The sequence below is a fragment of the Symphalangus syndactylus genome, chromosome 8 (genome assembly GCF_028878055.3).
Source record: "Symphalangus syndactylus isolate Jambi chromosome 8, NHGRI_mSymSyn1-v2.1_pri, whole genome shotgun sequence".
In the NCBI taxonomy this organism is placed as follows: domain Eukaryota; kingdom Metazoa; phylum Chordata; class Mammalia; order Primates; family Hylobatidae; genus Symphalangus; species Symphalangus syndactylus.
The window spans coordinates 61,231,961-61,256,939 of record NC_072430.2 but is presented as its reverse complement, the minus strand read 5'-3'; positions in this window follow the sequence as shown (position 1 = coordinate 61,256,939).

Here is a 24,979-nt window from a genome sequence, read left to right as displayed (position 1 = left end):
CTGGGAGCTGGAGACGGGAGCTGTTCCTATTCGGCCATCTTGGCTCCACCCTCTAATTGTTCACTTCTTGATGTATGGTGTTAGGGTCTTCTCTAGATGTGGTTTGGGTAAGTCCCAGAGACCTGCCAACCTGGGCACATCTACACAGGCAATCTCTTTGGTTCCATCTCAGGCTATTGGAAAATCGAGGTCATTCTGCAAGGCATGGACTGTAAATTTCCAACTCCGAGTCTAAATGTGCACAAAGTGGTATGTGTATGTCTTCAGCCAGATTTCACTGCCACAGGAGGTGAGGGAATCAAAGGCAGGGGCTGGTCTTTAAAAGGCCTGGAGAAATTTATGAGTCAATTTAAAACCACTTGTAGTTTATTGAAGCAAAGGAAATGGAATCGCAAGCTTCAGGGCAGGAGCAGATTTTCTTTAAGAGTGGAAGAGGAGCCTGTCCTTCTATCTAGTCTTTCATGACAGCAGAACCTTTCCCCAAATCTCACAGATTTAGCAACAAAGCAATGATTAAGTAAAATTTATAAATGTCAAGACTGCCTTTTCTATCCTTTCGAATTGGAGGGTCCAAGAGCCTCCTGGGATGGCTCAGTGACAACAGAACAGTAGAAATACACAGCATAGGGGTACCCAAAGCTTTGGGTTTGGTCTCAAACTTGACCATTTACCTATATAACCTTTGCCAAGCAACTAACTACTCTTTATGTAACAGATTGAGGGGAATGAAATAGAAGATCCCTCAACAAATGTTCATTAGTGATTTGATGGTGTACAGGAGTCCAGTTTGCAAGCCATATGAACAAGTACATTGAAGCACACTGGTAGATTTCTGTGTGTATGACCTAGGCTCTGGGAGATAGATGTACCTGACCAGAATGGGTGCAATTAAGTGGTGTTTATGGCTGCTAGGAATAGAGACCTGACCAAAGTGGCTTAAACGCACAGGATTTATTTCTTTCACATATTGTGAAGTCTGGAGGTAAACAGAGACTGGCCATGGCTCAACAGCACAAAGATGTCACAACTGAGGTGTCTGTGATTGATTTGGACATTCCCTCATTGTTTCAAGATGGCTGCTGGAGCTCCAACAATTGCAATCTGAACTTCAGGCAACAGAAAGGGCAGCAGGGATAAAAAGGGCCTTATTGGAAGCCTCAATCAATTTGCTTCCATCACATCTGCCACCCTTAAATGTAAAGGAGGTTGGAAAATTTAAGGTTTTTCCCTGCGAGGCATATTTTTGTCTCCAATAATGTAGAAAGAAGGGAAAGGTGGATATTGGGTAGGAAACTAGCGGTTTCTTTCTCAATATACAACCAACGATTTAGTAGTGTGGGAAAATATGAATACAGCTGTGAGGTTCATGTAAACTGAACTTGTGTGCAATTTGATCAAACTTTTCTATGTCTATATGCACTCATGACTTACTCCTCTTCTCTCTCCTTAGATTACTTATCTAAAAAGCCCTTTTGCTCTCCTCAAGGTCAGCGGCCTTATTTGCTCACTGATTAGCAATGTACTTTGCCCATAGTAGGTGCTAAAAAAGATGCATTGAATTGTTTGATGCATGGGAACTGAATTGGATGCTTGGCGATAGAAATATTTATACAAATACTTACTATATGAAACAATTACTGATCTTCTCAATTGTTTTAGACTGAGAAAAAAATTACCAGGGAGATGTGTCTTCTTAACCCTTCTTCAAGATGTATTATTCTGTGAGACACTGCTTGACTGAGGGAATAAAACTGAAGTTTCCTGCTTATCCTTCCATACCCATCTTAAGTGTCACGCATTCGATAAAACTTCTTTCTTTTTTATGTAAAAAGCGATTACTCTGCCAGTCAACCATGGTACGTACCATGCACCACGCAAGTCAGAGAGAAGAATCTATTGGTGATTTCTGATCCTGACTGCAAATCAGAATCACCGGAAGAATTGTTGTAAAATACAGATTCCCAGGGCTCTGCCCCAGCGATTCAGATCCAGAGTCTGTAATTTCATAAAGCACTGCAGATAATTAGGCTGTTCAGCCACACGTAGACATCTCTGGGGCAGAGTCCTCCCTTCTTTGTACCACAGCCATGGCTTCCCTCTGTAGCATTGATCACAGGCTAGGGTAGCTTGCTCTCCTGTCTGCAACTCCACCAGACCCTGAAGGTGGGGCCATCTTCTTTCTTAGCATTCTCATCTGCAGCCCAGTGTCTGAGGGCCTGATGCATAGCAGGTTCTCTGTAATTATTTAAGATAATCCTGGTATTTAAGCAAATCGAAAGTACATTTATCCACCTCTACAGCCTCCCAGGTGATGCTGAGAACACTAGCACAAAGAAGCTTGTCTTACCTACCAAGCAACTTGTCTTAACTTTGAACTCAGGGACAGAATGTTCTACGGATGTGACCAAAAAGGAGTTTCTAACACACTGGGTGGAGAGTCACCTTGCAAAGCCTGAGCATCTTCAACAGTACTTAATTGTCACCAAATAACACCTCTACAAATGGTCGTGATGCTGGTTGCCTGTGGTGGTTATAAGGTTTATGAAATAATACATGTAAAGTGCTTAGCATGGTACCAGGAGCCAAATGATTACTCAGTAAATGTTAGTTGATAATGGTGATAATTACAACTATAATTACAAGAGAAAACTCTGCTTACTAAAAGAAACTTAGGACATCTAGAAAAGCATAATGAAGAAACGAAAAATTTACCTTTAATTGTGCCAGGCAAATCAATAGCCTTGTATTAGTATAATTTTTTCCAAGCATCTATACTAACACATATTTTAAAAATATACATAGGATATTTTAAAGGTTCATACTATTTCTAAATATTTTAATATATTATTTTACTTTAAATGTATTATTTATATTACATATAAGTTATATATTAAATATTTTAAATATAAACAATATGGTATCTTTTACTACAACATAATATAAATAACGTATATAACTAGAACTAGGTATACCCAGTTTTGTATCAAGCAGCCGCATCCCTGGAGATGACCCTTTATGCCTTTCCCTGTTTCACTAGCTTCATCATTATGGGGTCCTTTAGCCACTACCCTCTCTTCCACTGTCTAGAGAACCCTGTCGCTTGCTCCACATAGGCCAGCCTGGGGTGGCAAGGCTGGACTGTTCTAATAGTGACAATAATGGGTGTGTGAGCAGGAGGCCTGAACAGCCTGGTCCTGCTTGTGGGGTCTGCTGAGCTCTGGTCACTTTATGTTGCCAATGAGGGGACTCTTACCTTCAAGCTGTGCTCATGTTCATTCAAGGGCCTCCCTTCTGTGCCAATCAGAAAGATGACATGTGGCTGTCTCTCTTGGTTGCCACACGTTAAGCCTCAGCTCACAATGGGTACTTGGTCTGGAACTATCCTGGGCATTTGAAAGTGACATTGCTATTTCCTACAATCTAACACTTGTGAATAATTTCTAGCCAAAGGTAAAAATTTACATTTCAATGACCAGCAAGTTTTAGCACATTTAAGAAATTGGCCTGAGGCTTCCAGGCCTTATACACAGGTTTTGTTAATGAATTTGGCAGAGCGTAGTTGCATTCCTAGGCTAAGTATTAGAACAAAGAGGACCTGTTTTCCTATGTAATGAAGTGCTGAGAAATTATTCAAAATTTGACTTAAAAAGCCTCTTGCCAGTGAGCTCAATTCTCTGAGCCATGAATTAGATAAAGGGCTTTTATAAACCCACAGAGGGAAACCCTCTGAGGATTTATGTGGGTGAGGAGAGAATGTCTGTTCAATGCTACCACCTCCTCCCAAGTGCTTGTGCGTGATGCAGAGGCTCAGAGACCTTGCATACAAACGCCAAGGCTGACTGGAGCCACTGCAAGGGTGAGCTCAGCAATGTTCATGCTGCACCCTGGCCCCAGACTCCCAGCTGCAGCTTCCACTGAAGTGTAGCGGAGTACTGCCTCTCCCCTGCCCCGGAGTCAGAGGCCACAGGCGAAAGAATGGTCAAGAGGACAGGGAAGGCCTCCTCCCCAGTCCGTAAAGACAGTGTCCTTCCTAAAGGACAATATCTTCCTTAAAAAAACTCTTCCTAAATACTTTCCTAAAGATGTTGTCCTGGCCAGGCACGGTAGCTCACACCTGTAATCGCAGCACTCTGGGAGGCCGAGGCGGGAGGATTGCTTGAGCCCAGGAGTTCGAGACCAGCCTGGCCAACATGATGAAACGCAGTCTCTGCTAAAAATACAAAAAAAAAAAAGCCAGGTATGGTGGCACATGCCTGTAATCCCAGCTACTTGGGAGGCTGAGGTGGGAGGATCACTTGAAGCCAGGAGACAGAGGTTGTAGTCAGCCAAGATCTCACCACTGCAATCCAGCCTAGGTGACAGAGGAAGACCCTGTATCCAAAAGAAAAATAAAAAGATGTTCCTGTCTCCATCCTCAACACTAATTCAGATAAGATCTGAAGATCTGAACTTCTCATGACAGTGAGGCTTATAGCTCCTGAGTGTATATGAAAGAGTGTTTAAAGATGATTCCAGGCCAGGCGTGGTGGCTCATGCCTGTAATCCCAGCACTTTGGGAGGCCAAGGCGGGCAGATCATAAGGTCAGGAGATCGAGACTATCCTGGCCAACATGGTAAAACCCCGTCTCTACTAAAAATACAAAAATTAGCTGGCCATGGTGGCACACGCCTATAGTCCCAGCTACTTGGGAAGCTGAGGCAGGAGAATCTCTTGAACCTGGGAGGCGGAGGTTGCAGTGAGCCAAGATCACACCACTGCACTCCAGCCTGGGTGACAGAGCAAGACTCCATCTCAAAAAAAAAAAAAAAAAAAGATGATTCCATGTAAATGAAGTCCCACACACTAGGAACAGAATTCCTTTCAGGAACAGAGCTCTAAGAATGAACGATGTAGTGACCAACCAAGAAGGTATCAGATTGCAACGGGATTTCGTGATGTCCTTTAACCAAGCTTTCCCTAAAAACAAGGGCACTCACAGTCACATAGAGCTGTTCAATGCATTGACATTTTCTCCCTGCCTACATTTTCCCTGATAAGAGATAAAAAGTCTATTTCTTGCCTTGTTTAACTTTGATTACCTATCAGCCTACCTGCCTTCCCTGACCCAGGTGTATCTCCGATCGACTGTGCCTCATGCCCACTGTCCACTCCAATGGTGTGTGCCCTTGGACTGCCAGCTTGGAGTTCTGGCCTGGCTCCCAATAACTACTTGGGCATGAGGACAACCTGGATATGACATCTGTCAGCCCAATGATGGCCAAGATAGTCTGGTGACACCTACTTTGTTTGATTTCCAAGAGTTTCCAAAAACTATTTAGCAATCCCATGGAAGCAATGAGTGACTTCCTCTCTAACCAGGGTTTACATGCTCTTTAAGAAGGAAATAAGTAAGGGGCAAGAGGGTTTTTTTTAATATTGGAGCCAGAAAGATACAATGGGTGAGCATGTCCAGAAGTATTGCGCCAGACTTCCCTAGTATAAAAACTATAAAAGCACAAAATTCCCTTCATGGATAGTCACTGGGCCTGGAGATGTCATCATTCTAGGGGTGAAAAACCCCGTGTTTCTGCTTCTAATAGCTGTCTTCTCAAAGTTCAAGAAAGCATAGACCAAGAGCTCACATTGTTTCCTGGGAGCTAGAAAGCAGATTGATATTAACAAGAGTTTTGGTGGATCCTGGAAGTATGGCCTGGAAGCTGGTTGGCTCAGTTGATTAGAACCCTGCAGCAAGTGGATTAAGTTTGCATCAGCAGATGGCCCAGCCAGCATTCTTCCCATTTGTGGATATACTCATTACCCCCCATTTTCTGTATGGTCACATTGGGACAGATGAATGAGTGTTTATGTCATTCTTCCTTTAATCCAGTACATCTTTACTGAGTACAATCGCCAGCACTGGAGTAGGTGCTTCAAAATATAAAAATAAGTGTAAGTTTATAAAGTAGTTGAAGATTGCTTCAAATTCATCATTTTGTTTTTCCTCTTCATTCTAAGGCTCTTAAAGCTGAAATCTTAAACTGGAAATCTCAGCCCTAAGTTTTCCAGCCATTGTGCTCCAAGTCAGCAAGGTATTAGCAGTTATACACTCTCCAGTTGTTGGAATCTGGGATTTGTCTGGCAACTACATGCCCTCGATCAAAGCCATGACCAACTGCCCAGTCATCATTGTGCTGTTATTGCTTTGTTTCTTGATTTGTACCTAAAGGTGCCTCCTGGATGTGAAGTTTTTCTTTAAATACTAAACTACTTTTATGAGGTTTGGAGAGTTCGCCTAGCTTTTGCCAGTACCTATTCTTGAGAAATAAACACTGATCTCTCTGTAACCAGGACTACTGGGTGGAGTCCTAGACCACACTTGGGCCACCCCTTGACTTACATGCTGTCTTCTGCCTATGCCACTTCCACATCAGGAACACTTGGCTATTGATGCCATTTGGTCAGGGCTGAGCATAACATTTGTCATTTGGATGACTGGTGAACAGTCCCTCATGATCCACCTTTGGTCTTACCATGTCCTGGCTTCCTCTCTCTAACTGACTCACACTGACGTTTCTGCATAAATTGGAGCTGAAACTCTTAGGACATAAAAACTTATGCTAAGTGAATTCTACCATCCATTTTATGCTAGTTGTCAGTATTATTCCTTTCCCATATAGATAGAACCCAGTATTGTAATCTCTCAAAGCATTTCCTAAATCAGAGCTATTTCATTCTCTATGTCAGTATTCCTCAAAACTTCCAAACTCAACCATCTCATCTGTTTAAAACAAAGAATTTTAAATCCCTCCATTTCTACATCACTTTGGTCTTACCAAACATGCACCTCTAGGTTGAAAAGCCAGAACTTTAGAAGTTAGAAGAATGAGAAACTTATATAAATAACAGATACTTAGTAATAAGTACTAGCTATACTAGAAATTAATTAGCAGTAAAATGTAATTAGCAGTAAAATACAGCAAGATAAAAAGGGTGCGGCCAAGAAAGCATCCAAAGATGTTGACAGTAACACATTATTTGTCCTGTTTTTTAAGGTTCTTGAATTGTCCATGGAAGATGCCTGTTGTCTTTTCTTTCTAAGTATGCTCTCTTCTGGTGATGATGAAATCACTCTTCTTTTTTTTCTCATGCTCTGCTAATGTAGTACCCCTGGCTACAAGGGTGACATGTGGACTAGGCCTTGCTAATCAGAACACTCCATTCCCCCAGCCACAGGATTAGTTCAAGGATGAACATGTGACTTAAGCCAGACAAATCAGGGGCAGCCTATTTTTTGGGTATTAATGTTAACATTAAGGACTATGGGAACTTTTGTTTGTTAGGAGCCATTTTGTTCACCATACATAGAAACCCTGTTATCATGGAGGAGAGCAAGGTCATAGGATGCAACAAAACATATCTCTGATGATGCCACCTGACCTAGCCAAGCTTGAAGCTCCATCTCATGAACTATTCAGCGGCATGAACACTTTGTGCTTTCCTTACATTAGCTTGAGTTAAATGTCTCTCATTTTAAATCAAAACATTCCTGACAACTATGGGTCTTCCCTTTAGGAATGATGAGGATTTAGCCAGGGACACAATGAAATTATGGGGGTAGAAAGTAGTGGGTGTTCCTGTACATACAAGGCAAGTAATGTACAAGCCAAGCTCACGGCAATTAACAGGTTTAGCTTTTAAAAATATTTCTTCTCTTTCAGAGGGAGATTGACATTTGAAAACAAAAGATGTATTTTACTCCAGAGGCCCAGATAGTTATGACATGAAACCACAGTTTTCAAATATTGCTGGCTGAAGTCATTGGAAATTGCTGCATGATCAAACAAACTTGAGGGAAATCCAACTGTTTTTCAAGCATTTAGAACTAAAGTACAATGAATCACATGACAAACCTCTCTGCCCTTCCACTTTGTCATGAAAATGCTAAGTGCTGAGCCTTATCACATGAACATATTCTGATACATAATTTATTTTAGGACCAGAGTAATTTGCAGGCACTATCAATTAGCAGCATAGAACAGAAAAAAATGAAAGTAATAGTGGCTTGAACAGGACAGGAGATTGTGTCTATCTCAAATGAAAGAGGTGTGGAAGCAGCCAGAGAAGAGCTGCTCTGGCAGCCCTACTAAGTCATCAGAGACCCAGGTCCCTCCCAGCTCTCCCCTCTGCCCTCCCTGGGGCTCTGAGATGTCTTCTTGAACTCCAGCCTCCTATTTTTGCTCTAGGCAGCTAGACAGATGTAGGGACCAAGAGCATGACCCTCCCTTTTTAGAAACTTCCCAGAAGACACATGGAACTCTATGGCCAGACTTAGTCACATGGTCACTGCCAACTACTTTATGGCTTGGTGAAGGTAGTCTTTCCATTGGGTGGCAATTTGCCCAGGTAAAGAGCAGGGATCATATTACGTAGAAAAAGGACAGAATGGATTGTTTAGGGGTAACTAGTATTCTGTGTGTGTTGGGAGGGGTATGTAACAGGGTGGAAGCAAGAATTCAGGGATCCTGAATCTTCTGAGGCTAACAGATATCAGTGCTTCCTAAACTTCGTATGTTTGAGAGGAAGCTATCAAATTGTTCATGATGTGAATACTTGGTCTCTTACTTCTCTGAAAAACTTTGTGTTCCAGCTTTCTCTGCCTTGTCTCTCATAAAAATCAAGTTCCAAAAATGTACACAGTAGACATTTCCATTACCCATGGCTTTTTATTCATTGTGTCAGCTATGCTATTCATATGTTTGCTGATAATGGCTATAAGTCAAGATTTTAATAATAAAAATGAAATATGAATATGTTATTTTCTCTCTTACTACACATATTTTCTAGTTCTTTCCTCTGAAAAATGAAAGCCAAACAATCATAGCTCTTAGATTCAATAAAAATTCATTTGGTTTAAACCTTTAGATGATGACAGAAAGAAGAATACTGCAGTTTGGAGGAGGTAGACTGAAAATTCTTTCTCAAACATTCATTGTTTATCAACTCCCACTGCCTCCTCCCTACCTCTCTGCAGCCTTCCAAAATTTAAAAGGCCCTTTATGGGGCAGGTTCGGGAGTCTCTGCATGGAACTGTGTATGGATTCTAGTCTGTGTCTGTTTGGCTGACTGATTGGTGAGTAGGTGAGTTGATTGGTGAAATAAAGAAGGATTAAAGAGTGTATAGAGACCTCCAGTCAAAATGTCACAATACGTTCATACTTTGATGTTCTCGTGCAAAACACATGGCAAAAATGGGTTTATTAATGTGAAGTGTATAAGATTGCTGATATTTGATCATTTTACCAAAAAACTAGCAATTTCATATGGTCCAGTCTAGTAATGTAAAGACAGAGGGAAAAGCAAAATGACATAGGATCAAAAATAAGACAAACATAACTTAAGATTTGGGAAAGAATCACTAAGTGATGAAAGGGGCCGAAACCACTGGCGTATATGGGATCTTGAACTCAGACAGTGGTATATAGGAGTTTGGCTCTTGTAGGGTAATGAAGATTCAACATGCTCTGTGTGAGATTTCTGAAGCTCACTGCTTGAATTAGTGGAGTCACCCTGATCCTAAAAGGAGTCTGAAAAAAGCTACTTCAAACTGTTGTCTGGGGCAAGGCTCTTGATATGCTACAGGTCTAGGAAAATAGGAAGAACCAGATATAGTCTCGCAACCTGGAGCCAAACTAAGCCACCGGCTGGCTAGATAAATCTGCATGTCACCGATACATCAAGGCAGGAAAACCGAGCTTCTGTTATGTTGCAAGATCTGGAAGCTAAATAATGACATCCATAAAACCACTGCACAAAGATAATTGTGCATAGGGGGAGAAAGAGAATGAAAAACACTGAAAATTGACCTGCAAACTCAAAATGCAAAACATGCAAAGAAATTTAATACTAACAAAGATGACAACTTTGAATCTTTTTTTTTATTATTATTATACTTTAGGTTTTAGGGTACATGTGCACAATGTGCAGGTTTGCTACATATGTATCCGTGTGCCATGTTGGTTTGCTGCACCCATTAACTCGTCATTTAGCATTAGGTATATCTCCTAATGCTGTCTCTCCCCCCTACCCCCACCCCACAACAGTCCCCGGAGTGTGATGTTCCCCTTCCTGTGTCCATGAGTTCTCATTGTTCAATTCCCACCTATGAGTGAGAACATGCGGTGTTTGGTTTTTTGTCCTTGTGATAGTTTACTGAGAATGATGTTTTCCAGTTTCATCCATGTCCCTACAAAGGACATGAACTCATCATTTTTTATGGCTGCATAGTATTCCATGGTGTATATGTGCCACATTTTCTTGATCCAGTCTATCGTTGTTGGACATTTGGGTTGGTTCCAGGTCTTTGCTATTGTGAATAGTGCCGCAATAAACATACGTGTGCATGTGTCTTTATAGCAGCATGATTTATAGTCCTTTGGGTATATACCCAGTAATGGGATGGCTGGGTCAAATGGTATTTCTAGTTCTAGATCCCTGAGGAATCGCCACACTGACTTCCACAATGGTTGAACTAGTTTACAGTCCCACCAACAGTGTAAAAGTGTTCCTATTTCTCCACATCCTCTCCAGCACCTGTTGTTTCCTGATTCTTTAATGATGGCCATTCTAACTGGTGTGAGATGGTATCTCATTGTGGTTTTGATTTGCATTTCTCTGATGGCCAGCGATGATGAGCATTTTTTCATGTGTTTTTTGGCTGCATAAATGTCTTCTTTTGAGAAGTGTCTGTTCATGTCCTTTGCCCACTTTTTGATGGGGTTGTTTGTTTTTTTCTTGTAAATTTGTAGAGCCCCTCGGGGCTCGCCCCCCTCCCCCAGCGCCTCACCAGGTCAGTGAAAAAACAATCAGAGTAGTGGTATTTCACCGGCGGCCCGCAAGGCGGGCGGACCCCACCCCGCCACCTCGCGGGGACGGGAGGGTGCTGGGGGCCTCCCACTTATTCTACACCTCTCATGTCTCTTCACCGTGCCAGACTGGAGTCAAGCTCAACAGAGTCTTCTTTCCCTGCTGATTCCACCAAGCCCGTTCCCTTGGCTGTGGTTTCGCTGGATAGTAGGTAGGGACAGTGGGAATCTCCTTCATCCATTCATGCGCATCACTAATTAGATGACAAGGCATTTGGCTACCTTAAGAGAGTCATAGTTACTCCCACCATTTACCCGCGCTTCATTGAATTTCTTCACTTTGACATTCAGAGCACTGGGCAGAAATCACATCGTGTCAACAACTTTGAATCTTTAACACGAATTTATTTTAGAGGAAATGAACCTTCTAATAAAAGTTTTATATTAAACCATAAAACAAAACTAAAGATAAATTAAGAATGAGAAAATAATTAGAAATTTTCAAAATTAAAAAATAGTCATTGAAATAAAAATTTAACAGATGCCATTTTCTTTAGATTGGAATGAGTGAAGAGACAATAAATGAATAGGTAATTTGTACAGGACATAACACAGACAGACAAAGAGTTTAAAATTATGGCTGAACTGTTAAAAGATACAGGATAAATGAAAAACCTCCAACATATATCTAATAGAAATGCTAGAAAAAGAAACGGGAAAGAATAATAAAGAGTAATTATGTGAAGAGACAATATTACTTTAACTTGTAGTTAAGAAAGCATTTATTACTGCTTCTTACCAAGATTTTACTAACATGACAGTAAAAATATAACAAATAAATCTATTAAGTTATAGCTAGGAGAAACGAAAACAGACCCAAAACTTAAGCTTGAAAATAAATGAATACATTATAGCAGATTTGGTGAATGAGAGCTTAAGCCAAATCCACAAAGACAGAAGTCAATAGTAACCAACATGATTTATACCTCAAAAAGCAAGAATGGTTCAGAAATTGGAGACTTGGATATATCTAATAGGAAAATTGGTTGAAAGTCTTTATTGAAGAAGCAGTGAACTACCCAGATCTCCTTTTTCACCAGGTCCAGCCAAGTCAAGTCACCACCCCTCCTCACTCTCTGGGAAAAGACTGGAGTTTTGTTTGCTGAAGAAGTTATACTGAGGGACTCTGGAATCAGGGAAAACAGGCACAGATGAAATGGCTTAATTCCATTCAGTACAATTCCAAGTACTGAAGAAAATGTGTTTCTAGGTTGCCAGGGCCCACCAAATTCTCCCCCAAAAGAAAAAGACCCACACCAATGTATGTTATTTTGAAATTCCCAGTCCCTGGAGATTAAGAAGAGAATCCTGAGGTCAGGAGTTCAAGACCAGCCTGACCAACATGGTGAAATCCCATCTCTACTAAAAATACAAAAATTAGCCAGGCGTGGTGGTGAGTGCCTGTAATTCCAGCTACTTGGGAGGCTGAGGCAGGAGAATCTCTTGAACCCAGGAGGCAGTGGTTGCAGTGAGCCGAAATCATGCCACTGTACTCCAGCCTGGGTGACAAGAGCTAAACTCCACCTGAAAAAAAAAAAAAAGAATCTAATATATTTTAAATGTTATTTATAAAAGTTCAAGCACAAAATATCAAGAATAAGAAATTTAAACTACTCAACAGCAAATTCTGAGAAAATTTTTTAGTCTAGAATTCTCTTTCTCTCTCTTTTTTTTTTTTTTTTTTGAGATAGGTCTCACTCTGTCACCCATAATGGAGTGCAGTGGTGTGATCTCGGCTCACTGCAGCCTCTACCTCCTGGGCTCAAGTGATCCTCCCACCTCAGCCTCCTGAGTAGCTGGGACATGAGCACCACCATGCCCAATTATTATTATTATTATTTTTTTGTAGAGATGGGGTTTTGCCATATTGCCAGACTGGTCTCAAACTCCTGGGCTTAAGTGATCCACCTGCCTCAGCCTCCCAAAGTGCTAGTAGTCTAGAATTTTATACTAGGCTACTTTAGTCTATTCATTCTAGAGAATTAAATAAAGATATGGTTTTTCAGGCATGCAAGGTCTCAAAAAATTTACTGTGCACCCTTCCTCAGAAAGCTGTTTGAGAATATACTCCATCAACATCAAAACATAATCCCAAAAAGGACAAAAGCCTAAGATCTAGGGAACAGCGAATTCAATTAGAAAAGAAGAAAAAGGAATCGAGATGATTAAGGGAGATTCCTGGATTACAACTGTGCAACCAACCTAGGAAGCAACCCGTTCAGATTGGAAGAGGAGGTCGAAGGACTTCATGAGAGATATCTATAAGACAAATAAAACTGGCAGATTATCTGATGTGTCTGATCATATAAAAATATGTTTTAAAGTTGGATTAATGCTAGGTATATAAAAATTTAACTGAATAAAAGAACAAGGCAATTATTTGTATAGGGGAAATAAAATTTTTCAATAGAAAAATGTGATCAAAGCATGGCTCAGTTATGAATAATAATAGTTATAATAGTGCAAATGTTCAGTCAGTTTAACTAAAATTATAACATAACTATATATTGGAAGGATGGAGATTGCAAAATGTGTGTTTGAGGAGGGTGAGGATTAAAAGGGATAAATTCTTATCCTTCATGTTAGAAAGTCAATAGATAAATCTAAAACTAAAAAAATAAAAATAATAGTATACAAATGTTATTTTTAATAATAGAAATAAGCTCTAAAAGAAACAGCTAAAATATTTAAAAGTAGAAAGTGGCTGCTTCAAAGGAGCAAAAAAAAAAAAAAATCAGGACTGGAGAAATGTGAGGCAGGAATTTGCTGTTTTTCATTCTGTCTTACAGAAATATTTTACTATTAAAATTTTGTGCATGTATTTTTATTTAGATGAAAATTGAATTAAAAAGCCAAAGAAAATAACTAAGAATATTTTATGACTCCTCAGATGACATACACTCCAAGTACCCAACAGAATAAATAAAAATAAATCTATTTCTAGACATGTTATAGTAAAATAGAAGAATATAAAGGACAAAGAGAAAGCTACCAAAGGAATAAAAGTTAGATTGGCAGAGGCTTCTTTTTAGAAGGAACTTTTAGACTCTTCAGAAACAATAGGCACTATGGAGACATAATTTCAAAGTGTTGAGGGTAGAAAAGCGCTGTCAACACATTTATGCCGATATAAACTGTCATTCAGGAATAAAACTAAGACATTTTTAAAGAAAGACTAATGTAACATCTGATATAGGTTTCGCTGTTTCCCTACCCAAATTTTTGTAAACCTCATAATCCCCACCCGTCTAGGGAGAGACCTGGTGGGAGGAGACTGGATCACGGGGGTGGTTCCTCCATGCTGTTCTCCTGATAGTGAGTTCTCACGAGATCTAATGGTTTTATAAGGGGCTCTTTCCCCTCGGCTCCTCACTCTTCTCTCTCCTGCCGCCATGTAAAGAAGGTCGTTGCTTCCCTTTCGTTTTCTACAATGATTATAAATTTCCGGAGGCCTCCCCAACCATGTAGAACTGTGAGTCAATTAAACCTCTTTCCTTTATAAATTTTCTTTATAGTAATGTGCAAATGGACTAACACAGTATCACTCATAGAACAATAAGAGGATGTACATCCTCTAAAAGAACGATCAGAGAATGTACTTCAATACAAATAAAAGTGAATTCAGGAGAACAGAATAGAAAAATTGATAATGGCAAATTTCATCAACAATTATATATTTGTTTACAAAATTATTAAATTTTTGTGCTTTTGAAATAAGGTAGAACTAAAACTCTAGGAAACAATAACATGAGGAAGGAAGTGTTAATGGGTAGCTAAAACCTGTCCAGGTCCTTATGGCAGGAAAAAAAGAGGACCCAGGTATACATTTTGAAAACTCAAGGGTATTCACCAACAGAATAGACGGAGTAATGCACTTATCCAGTTGGAGTGTAAGCTTGTATAACTTTAAAAAGCAAGTTGGCAATACCTAATAAAGTTAAAACTGTACAAACTCTAAAACCTAGGAATTCCATTTCTAGATGTAGATGCCAGAGAAACTCTCAAAACTTACACAAGAGATGTGCATGAGAATGTTCATTGCCACATCGTGATGCAAAATGTTAGATGCAACCTAAATGTCAATCAAAGAAGAATGGTTAAAAAAATTAATAGTTAAACAAATGTATTCATACAATGAAATATTATATAGCAAAAAAATTAATGGATTTAACTAGAGTAACATATATAAACTACATCAATCTAAAAACATTGAGGACAAAAAACAAGTTATAGGATGTGTACAAAATAATATAATTGCATAGTTTGAAAACACACAAAACAATACAACTCTATGTTGTTTATCTGCAGTAAAAGTATACAAATTGCTTGGGAATTGGAAACACAATACAGGATAGAGTTTACCTCTGAGAAGAGAGGAGAGCACATGGAATTAGGGAGAGGTAGTTAGGTGACTTCAACTGTGTACGTAACATTTTCTTGTTTTATTTTGTTGTTGAATATGAAGCAGTTGAGTAAAATGTTAAGATTTGTCCAAATTGGGTGCTGAGAACTCAAGTGTTCATTTTCCTGTTCCTTATGCTTCTCTGTATGTTTGAAATATTCCATAGTTTTAATAATTTTTTTTTTTCAGGGGCACCAGGCCCCAACTAAAAATAATACTTAAAAAAGAAAGTGATCCAGAAGCCCAAGACGAGGAATAATAAGAAAAAACTTCACAGGACTTAGCATCACACTATTTCATAAAATCAGGAATGCAGCTGTCTTATTCATTGTCATGTTGATACCATGTCTAACATGTAGTTCATGTTTAACAAATATTAATTGAATGAATAAATTAGGATGTGTTAGGAGTAAGAGAAATAAAATACACAAGGAGTGGATGAGGGATGCCCATAATGAGAGCAGTGGCCTTTGAACATTTTTGTTCACATAACACTTATTTTCCAAAATTTTGAAAAATGATGTAGCCCTTGCACATTTTAGATTGACACCCCCCCCAAAAATCATCATTAGCTGAATAGTTATGAGGGGTGTAATTTCCAGCATAGTGTAACTATTGACATTTAAAAATAAAACCTTTACATTGCCCTTTAAAACATATCCAAAGGAATCTACCTACCATAGTAATTTCATACACATTATCCACTTAAAAAATGAATGTGTTATATCTAAGAAAAAAATTCTATTATCTCAAAAGATATATAAAGATCAATGCCAAAAATGAAGGAAATATATAAGCTCAGCTTTTAAAATGGGAAATTTTACATTATTCCTTTTTATGCTTCAAGTTTCCCCCAAAGAAATTTATCTTAATGTAGTAATTTTACTTACAAATCTTACTTTTTTTACTCCATTATACTTTGCAACAAAAAATTGTGTGTGTGTGTGTGTGTGTGTGTATGGAATTTAATGTTTCAATTCCTTGTGACTCTTTAAATGATAAAATTTCTTCTGGATTGGTTATCAATATAAATTTTGGAAATATTAATGAAAAATAGCAAAAATATGTTAGAAAGTTTGATAATGTTTAAATACAAAAATAAGATTGTATTGAAAATTTATTACTTAATATGAATAGGGCATGTAAAATTTTCACCTTAATCATTTGTTAGTAGATGGAGATACTGCTAAAATAAGGTGGAGTTTAACAACAATTTTATTCTCATTTTGTTTTCATTGATATAAACTGAGAAACCATATTTAGCCAAGTGCAGCCTGTGTCCACAAAAGCTTTGGTGTCAGTCTGCTTGAGTTCAAATCCCAGCTCTTGTCATTTCCTACCTCTCTGACCTTGGACAAAGAGTTAACCTTTCTGAGCTTTCTTTTTCATCTGTAAAACAGGGATGATAATAAAACTTACCTTATGGGGTTCTTGTGAGTATTAAATGGGTTAATGCTTGTAAAGGGCTTAAACCTGTCCCTGGCAAATAATACCTTTCTTCAAGTATTTAAGCAAAGTGCTAAATAAGTAGATGGAATAGAAAGAGGTTTGCTATAATAGAGTTCCCAATTGTGTTCATCCCTCTGAGTTATTTGCAAAACAAAAAAAAATACATGATGATCTATTATCCAAAATTATTTTTAACAATATATGAGGTGACAACTAGATTCGGTCTTCCTTTAAAAGCTAAGAATTGAAAACCACCTGACATGAGAAAGAAATTGCTACCCAGTCATCAGGATCATTTCCTTTCTCAGTGCCTACACTAATGTCCCTAAATTTGCTTGGTGACTCAGAGGTTTTTACACCCCTGGATCATCAGTAAAGTTATAAATGAGAAAGCAAGAAGGCTTTTCTTGCCTTTTTTGATCAAGCGACAAAGGCAGATTGTAAAATGGATTATTTGTCTGAAGGCAAGGTAACAAGATCGGTTATAGGTAGGGGCGCATCTGGAAGTCTGAAATCTTCACATTGACCCCAATAGAACTACGGTTGATGGTGAACCTTGGACATTTTTGTGACTCCCCAGCAGCTAGTGCTTCCCTGTTGGAGGTTTACTGATGAGATTCTGGCTCTGGGGGTGGTAGCAGCTATGTGGGATCCACTTTAGTCTGCACCAAAGGAAGCAGCTGGAATAACTTAGTTCCAGGAGGGACGAATAGCCATTCCTTAGCTCACAGGACAGAGCATCCCTGGCAGTCGGCAAACTTGGAGCTGGAGAGCAGCTGAGCTTGTGAACTGATTTGTGTTTCAGGTGTCACCTTCCAGCATTGCATAAAGCCCAGAGGGCAAAATTCTCTCTACAGCCAAGGACTCATCAACCTGACCCAAATGCTCGGTTTGAATCACAGATGTGGCTTTGCTTTAATCACATTTTGATATCAAATTCTCCTATACAAGAACTTCCTCTTTGTATTGGTTGAAAATCGGATTTTTAGCTGTATCCCTACACACACACTTTAAACCTACAAGTGAATTCAAATAGCCAGTTATTTTAAAAATTACCAGCTATTTTTTAAAATTCCAGATCACAGTTGGCTAGGAAATGCTTTTTTTGTTTTCATGAGATGCATGTGGGTGTGGTGGTACACACACACACACACACACACACACACACACACACACACACACACACACACAGCCTTTGCCAAGAGGTGCCCATTGGGGCTCTTATTACCCCAGAGACACATCTAACCTGCTTCTGGACTCAGGCACTAACACATTTCAAATACCAGTGAAATATCACCTGGGACTGCTCTCAGGTTATCAGTTATTTTGGGGGGACTGGGAGAGGTAAGATGTGCACAGGGAATCAATAAATTTGTTGAAATTATGTGTACTTGTGAGAGCATTTGCCATGCCTCAATGCTTTATGTAATTTTATGAAGGCATCTTGTAATCAAAAGCCAGGATTTAGAGAATAGGCCATTCCCATAGAAAGAGAGAATGAAAAGGGTTAAAGAAAAGATAAAAAGTTATACTTCAAAAGGTCCTACAAGATTATTTATAGAAACAGCATCGGACAATGAAAACTGACAAAATTATTTCCCAATGTTACATGGCCTGGTATCATCAAGGGAACCTTGCATCTGATTAAAAATAATTATTGCTGGCATTAAATCCAGTTGGAATCACCCTGCACGATTTATCTTCTATTTCATGCTGCTACCATATGCCTGACATTGTGGTACAGAAACATTCTCTTTCATTCTGATAAATAGTACTTTGTAAATATTTAGAGACGGCAGCTCTAGATGGCTGAACAATTCTGACAGGGAACATGCGCAAACGAGCCCGTTATTCATGTCCCTGACAGAGACTGTCTTTGAGGTGTGGGACCCAAAAGCATTCGTGAAACTGAGAATCCCTTTCCCAAAAGTCTTGTTCAGAATTGGGCAATTGGAGGAGCATGGTTGGGCACTCTAGCATGAGCCATGCTGCCCCAAGGGAGCACATACATCAGTGAGACATTTGCTGTCTGGCATGTGCTGGATAAGTTGATAAGCTGCTACATTTATTCAACTGGCTTTTCCTGGAACATTTGATTCAAGAAACCATACCTAACATGACCTTATTTGGAGACAGGATCCTTACAGAGGTAATCAGGTTAAAATGAGGTCCTTAGGACAGATCCTAATCCAATATGAGTGGTGTCCTACACACACACACAAAAAGAAATTTTGACACAGACGAAGAGGGAGGACAATGTGAAAAGATGAACATGACTGTCGGCGAGAGAGAAAATGGCTGTCTTCAAGCCAAGGAGAGAGGTCTGGACAGATCCTTCCCTATGGCCCTGAGAAGAACCCAACCCTGCCAAGACCTTCATTTCAGACATTCAGCCTCCAGTGCTGTGAGACAATACATTCCTGTTGTTTAAGCCACTCAGTTTGTGATATACTGTTAGAAAAGCCTTAGCAAATTGATATAGAAAGACTCCATACATAACACTCTTTGTAGACTTCTATTTGGAGAATTTGAGTCTCCTAAGAGAGAGAACTTTTACTTCACTCTTCAGGAGGCAGCTGCCTAGACGAATCCTTGTCCCTCTCTACCTTCGTGTGAGGAGGAGTGAATCATGGGACACACTGGTGCATCATGGGTAACTGTGTGTGGCCCGGTCTTTCGCTCTTTGAGACTGTCAGCCCTCAGACTCTGCTTCCCCTCTTCACCACTCCTGCTTCCATGTGGCAAACTGTCCACACCAGGCTGCTCACGCCCTGCACAGGGGCAACCATCTTTCCTCTAGTGCTTGACTTGGGCTCCGTTCAGGGAGAGCGGTAAGAAGTCCTAGGGCAGGCTCATGCTTAGCTGGCTTTCTAGCTAGCATCTACAGTGATAAAGTTTGTAGTTTGATATCTGTTGTCTCAATCCCTTGTGAGAATACTCTGTTAGCTGGGACTCTGGTACCCTGAATAAACTCCTTCGAGTTTTTTTGACTTAAATACTAGATTGTATGGGTCCCTGACTCTTCTGGGGATTTGAATTGGCCTATGGTGCTCATCCTTGTTGTTTATGTGTGGGAGTACTATCCCCCCAATTAGAATTTTTATAGGAACATTTTAAAAACTTAATTGCAACGTTCGGTTATCATTGGATTCAAGTTGGAACTTTCTGCTCTTGTCGTTTATGGATATCTGACATCTCCCCCCAAATGAGGAAACTTGTCAAATTGACATTTCTTCTGTGATAGTTGATGATATTTCAAGAAGGCTATAGAAAATCGTTTTCTGAAACTTCCAGATCATTTCCAAGGGACTTTTTTTAAAAGCAACACCCCATCTTTCCCAGGGAGATTCTACTCCTGTTCTGAAGAATGCAATTTTAAACTTAGCAGCTGTTAGGAGCAAGGCTGGACAGCTTAGGACACTGTACGTGGAAACACAAATCAAACTGTTTTTTCTCTGCTTTCCAACCACAACAACAATCAACACAGAACACTTCTGTGACCAAATATGTGTGGGGGGTTTCCCCCACCAACACTCAAGCACTCAGTACTGCAGTGGACACCAGTTGGGAGTCCTCTAATTCAATTCCAACACTATCCTCCTGGAGATAGTGTTAGATTCCCACAGGTTGAGGGCTCAGTCCCCAAGACTGTCCTCCCCACCTCTGATGCCTGTCACAAGCCCCAGGCAATGTTGCCTGTGTTTCTGACCAACAAGCTATATATCAGGGTTCCCACAACCCCCTCCTCAGGTTTCAATAATTTGCTAGAGTGGCTCGTAAAACTCAGGCAAACATTCACTTATTATCAGTTTTTTGCAAAAGATACTTTAAAAAACACAAATAGTCAGGTCAAGAGATATATTGGGTGAAGTCTGGAAGGGTCTGGAGAATAGGAGCTTCTGTCCCTGTGGAGTTGCGGTGCACCACCCTTTCACCTGCCCGTAAGCCTCCATATGTTCAGCTGTCTGGAAACTCTTCTAACCCTGCCCTTAATCTTCAGTCCCTCTCCTCTCCCTAGAGGTTGGGAGGTAGAGCTGAAGGTCCTAACCCTCTAATCCTGCCATGGTCTTTCTGGTGACCAGTCCCCATCCTGAAGCTGCCTAGGGGTTGCCAATCATGGTTCAACTCATTAGCATACAAAACACGTCACTTTGGAGATTGTAAGGACTCTAGGAGTTGTATGTCAGGAAACAGAGGTCTAAGACCAAATATATACTTCACAATATCACAGTCATTTTATATTCTACCTGCTCATTGTTAGAAATCATTTATTCATCTTAACTACATCTTCCTAAATATTTGCTATGTGTAATTTATCAAGGTAAAAGAGTTTTTCTCCTCAGCAAAGTCAGAAACTGGTAGCTCTTTGATACAAAAAATGAACTGTGCCAAAAATAAAGCCAATTGTCATGACATACAAAGAGCAAGAGGAAGAAATGGGAGAACAATGTAAGGCAAAGAAGCAAATTCATTGTTATTAAAGTGCTCAAAGTATCTGCTCTAGGAAGTTAGAGAGCTGACTTTCCATGTTCTCCTGAAACTATGGACCAGAGCCCAGCCATGCTATCAGAAAGAGGGAGGGAGGAGTGAGAGAGAGAAAGAAGGGGATAATAAGGGAATGCTAGTAAAGTTTTGAAACACAGAGAAAAAGGAAGAAATTATGTGTCTTCATATATTTTCTTCTGATTACACATACATAGATAAAATTAAATATGAAGGCTTTTCTAAATAATCACCAATTCCTTTTTCTTTTCCTTTTTTTTCCTCTTTCTTTCTTTCTCTTTCTTTCTTTCTTTCTTTCTTTCTTTCTTTCTTTCTTTCTTTCTTTCTTTCTTTCTTCTTTTTTTTCTTTCTTTCTTTCCTTTTTAGATGGAGTCTCACTCTGTTGTCCAGGCTAGAGTGCAGTGGCGTGATCTTGGCTCACTGCAACCTCCCCCTCCCAGGTTCAAGCAGTTCTCCTGCCTCAGCCTCCCGAGTAGCTGGAATTACAGGCGTCCACCACCACGCCTGGCTAATTTTTGTATTTTTAGTAGAGATGAGGTTTCACCATGTTGGCCAGGCTGGTCTCCTCAAACTGCTGACCTCATGATCTGCCCGCCTCAGCCTCCTAAAGTGCTGGGATTACAGGCGTGAGCCACCACGCCTAGCCAATAGTCACCAATTCCTATAGCAAAATAGATTTCATGGTATTTTAAAATAACATTTCTATAGAGTATGGGCTCATGGGATTTTTAAAATCCTTTATCAGATAAAAATTTGGAAACTTCACATGGAAAACTTGGGTCTTATGGCCGGTGCACCCAGTTGAACTAGGGTGACATCTCCTTTATGGAAACAACAGATGATTTAGAAAAGAACAGGCTCAGCATTTTTCTTCTTCTTTTTTTTTTTTTTTGAGACTGAGCCTTGCTCTGTCACCCAGGCTGAAGTGCAGTGGCACGATCTCGGCTCACTGCAAGCTCCACCTCCTGGGTTCATGCCATTCTCCTGCCTCAGCCTCCCGAGTAACTGGGACTACGAGCACCCGCCACCACGCTCGGCTAATTTTTTGTATTTTTAGTGGAGACGGGGTTTCACTGTGTTAGCCAGGATGGTCTCGATCTCCTGACCTCATGATCCACCTGCCTCGGCCCTCCAAAGTGCTGGGATTACAGGCGTGAGCCACCGCGCCCGGCCAGCATTTTTCGCTAACTGGTGAGAAGGACAAGTTGTTTTAACTCTGAGTAGCAAAAAGAACACACCCACGAGGACTGCTGTTCAAAGTCATTATTAAAGGATGCATAATTCATTTCTGACTGTGTATGTGGCACTTTCCAGTTTTAACCACGATGGACTATGAGAGAGGCAGAGGACTATTGGAGGAGCCTGTGGTCACCCTGATTCGTTATGAAGAACGTGGCAAAGTAAGATGTGGATCATGCAGGAGGAGCAGCCACTTCTTCCATCACTGAGACCTGAAGAGAACATCTCAGGGTAACAGGCTTGATGCACAGTGATAAATTAAACCAGCAGCTCTGGCTTAAATGAATCTGGTAACATATTGAGAAGTATTGGAGACTCTCTAGAAACAGAGATGAACAGTTCTTGGTTCGTGCTTCAAGGCCATCTCAAAGATACTGTTGTTAACATGTGGCTTCAGTGCTTTTGAGAAGGTACTTGGTACCTAAAGTATCCTGTGTCCTGAGAATGGTAGGGTCCTTCTCTATGTCTTTGCATATGCCTGTATTAAGGTTCTCTAGAGGGAGAGAGCTAATCGGATATATGTACATACAAAGGGCAGTTTATTGAGGAGAATTGACTCACAAGATCACAAGGTGAAGTCCCTCGATAGGCTGTCTGCAAGCTGAGGAGCAAGGAAGCCAGTCCGAGTCCCCAAACCACAAAAGTAGGGAAATCACAGTGCAGCCTTCAGTCTGTGGCCGAAGGGCTGAGAGCCCCTAGCAAACCACTGATCTAAGACCAAGAGTCCAAAAGCTGAAGAACTTGGAGTCTGATGTTTGAGGGCAGGAAGCAGCCAGAACAGGAGAAAGATGAAGGCTGGAAGACTCAGCAAGTCAGCTTCTTCCACCTTCTTCTGCCTCCTTTTTCTAGCTACACTGGAAGCCGATTGGATGGTGCCCACCCATCCACCAACTGGGTCCTCCTCTCTTGATCCACAGCTCAAATGTTAATCTCCTCCAGCAACAGCCAGATACACATCCTACATCCTTCAATCCAATCAAGTTGGCACTCAATATTAACCATCACAATGCCATTAAAATATTGCCTTCTCACTTCCTTTTATCTTTCTCAATCTCATTGAATCTTCAAGGAATCTATTAAATATCATTCTTGCCCCATGAAATTTCTTGACATGCCTAGGCAGTAGTGATTTATGTCATCCATGAAAGTAATATTTATATTTCCTAGACGATATGAATTTTGATCCACTATGATACTAGGTTGGAAAAAAAACAGAAACAAAAAAACCTGTCACTGAGTAATGACATGCAACCCAATGTTAAGATAACATCGCTTGCTTTCTTTCTCTCTCTCTCTTTCTTTTTCTTTCTTTCTTTCCTTCCTTTCTTTCCTTCTTTCTTCTTTCTTATCTCTCTCTCTTTCTTTCATCTCTCTCTCTTTCTTTCATCTCTCTCTCTCTTTCTTTCCTTTCTTTCTTTCTCTCTCTTTCTTTTTTTTTTTTTTTTTTTTTGAGAGAGGGTCTCTCTCTGTGGCCCAGGCTGGAGTGCAGTGGTGCAATCTCTGCTCACTGCAGCCTCCACCTCCTGGGCTCAAGCAATTCTCCCACCTCAGCCTCCCAAGTAGCTGGAATTACTGGCGCACGCCACCACACTCAGCTAATTTTTGTATTTTTAGTAGAGATAGGGTTTTGCCATGTTGGCCAGGCTGGTCACGAACTCCTGGCCTCAAGTGACCCAATGCCTCGGCCTCCCAAAGTGCTGGGATTATAGGCATGAGCCACCACGCCCAGGCCACTTTATTTTTCTCTATCAAATTTAAAGACTCAGAAGCTCTACTGGACAGGATGGAAAACGTCATTCTCAGCTCTTTTGGGGGCTCTCCACCCCACTCATTACATAAAGGCCCTGGGGGTCAGTTCAGCACAGTCTGGCCTTTTGTTTTCACTGGGTACCGCTGAAGTGCTTGGGCCCATGTGGTCCTTTGATAGCAGTCAGCAATCTCAAAAGCCTGGGGACTCTAGCACCAAGGACACAGACTTCCCTAAGAATATCACTCTGCCATTTTCCTCTTGGGTTGGCAAGCTCCATAAAGTGCTATAAGGGTTAAGTCTTGAAAACCTTGGAATGCACAAAGCTCAACTCTAATCTAGTCTCAAAGACTCTTCTGCACCCTGGGTCTCATATCATTTCCACTTCTAACACTGCAAATACTTCCCAGTAAACCATCCTTTTCTGATGAATCCTTAGTGACTGTCTTTCAACGAGTCTTTGGAAATATATCCTGAGGTTGGGGCTGGGGACAGGACTGCTGACACTGGCCAGCTTTCTTTTACCACTTACCTAACTATACTCTCATTTGGTATTCACCATCTAGAACTTGATGGCTTGGTACCTTTTCAACTTCAGTGTCTCATCTGCCCCACTAGTTCTAAGTTTCTGCAGATGTTGACCATACATCAAAAGTCTTGATATTCCCTACAGTGCCAGGCAGACAATGATTTGTTTTTATTGACAGTTAGCTAGGTTTTTCCTTTTATTATTTCAG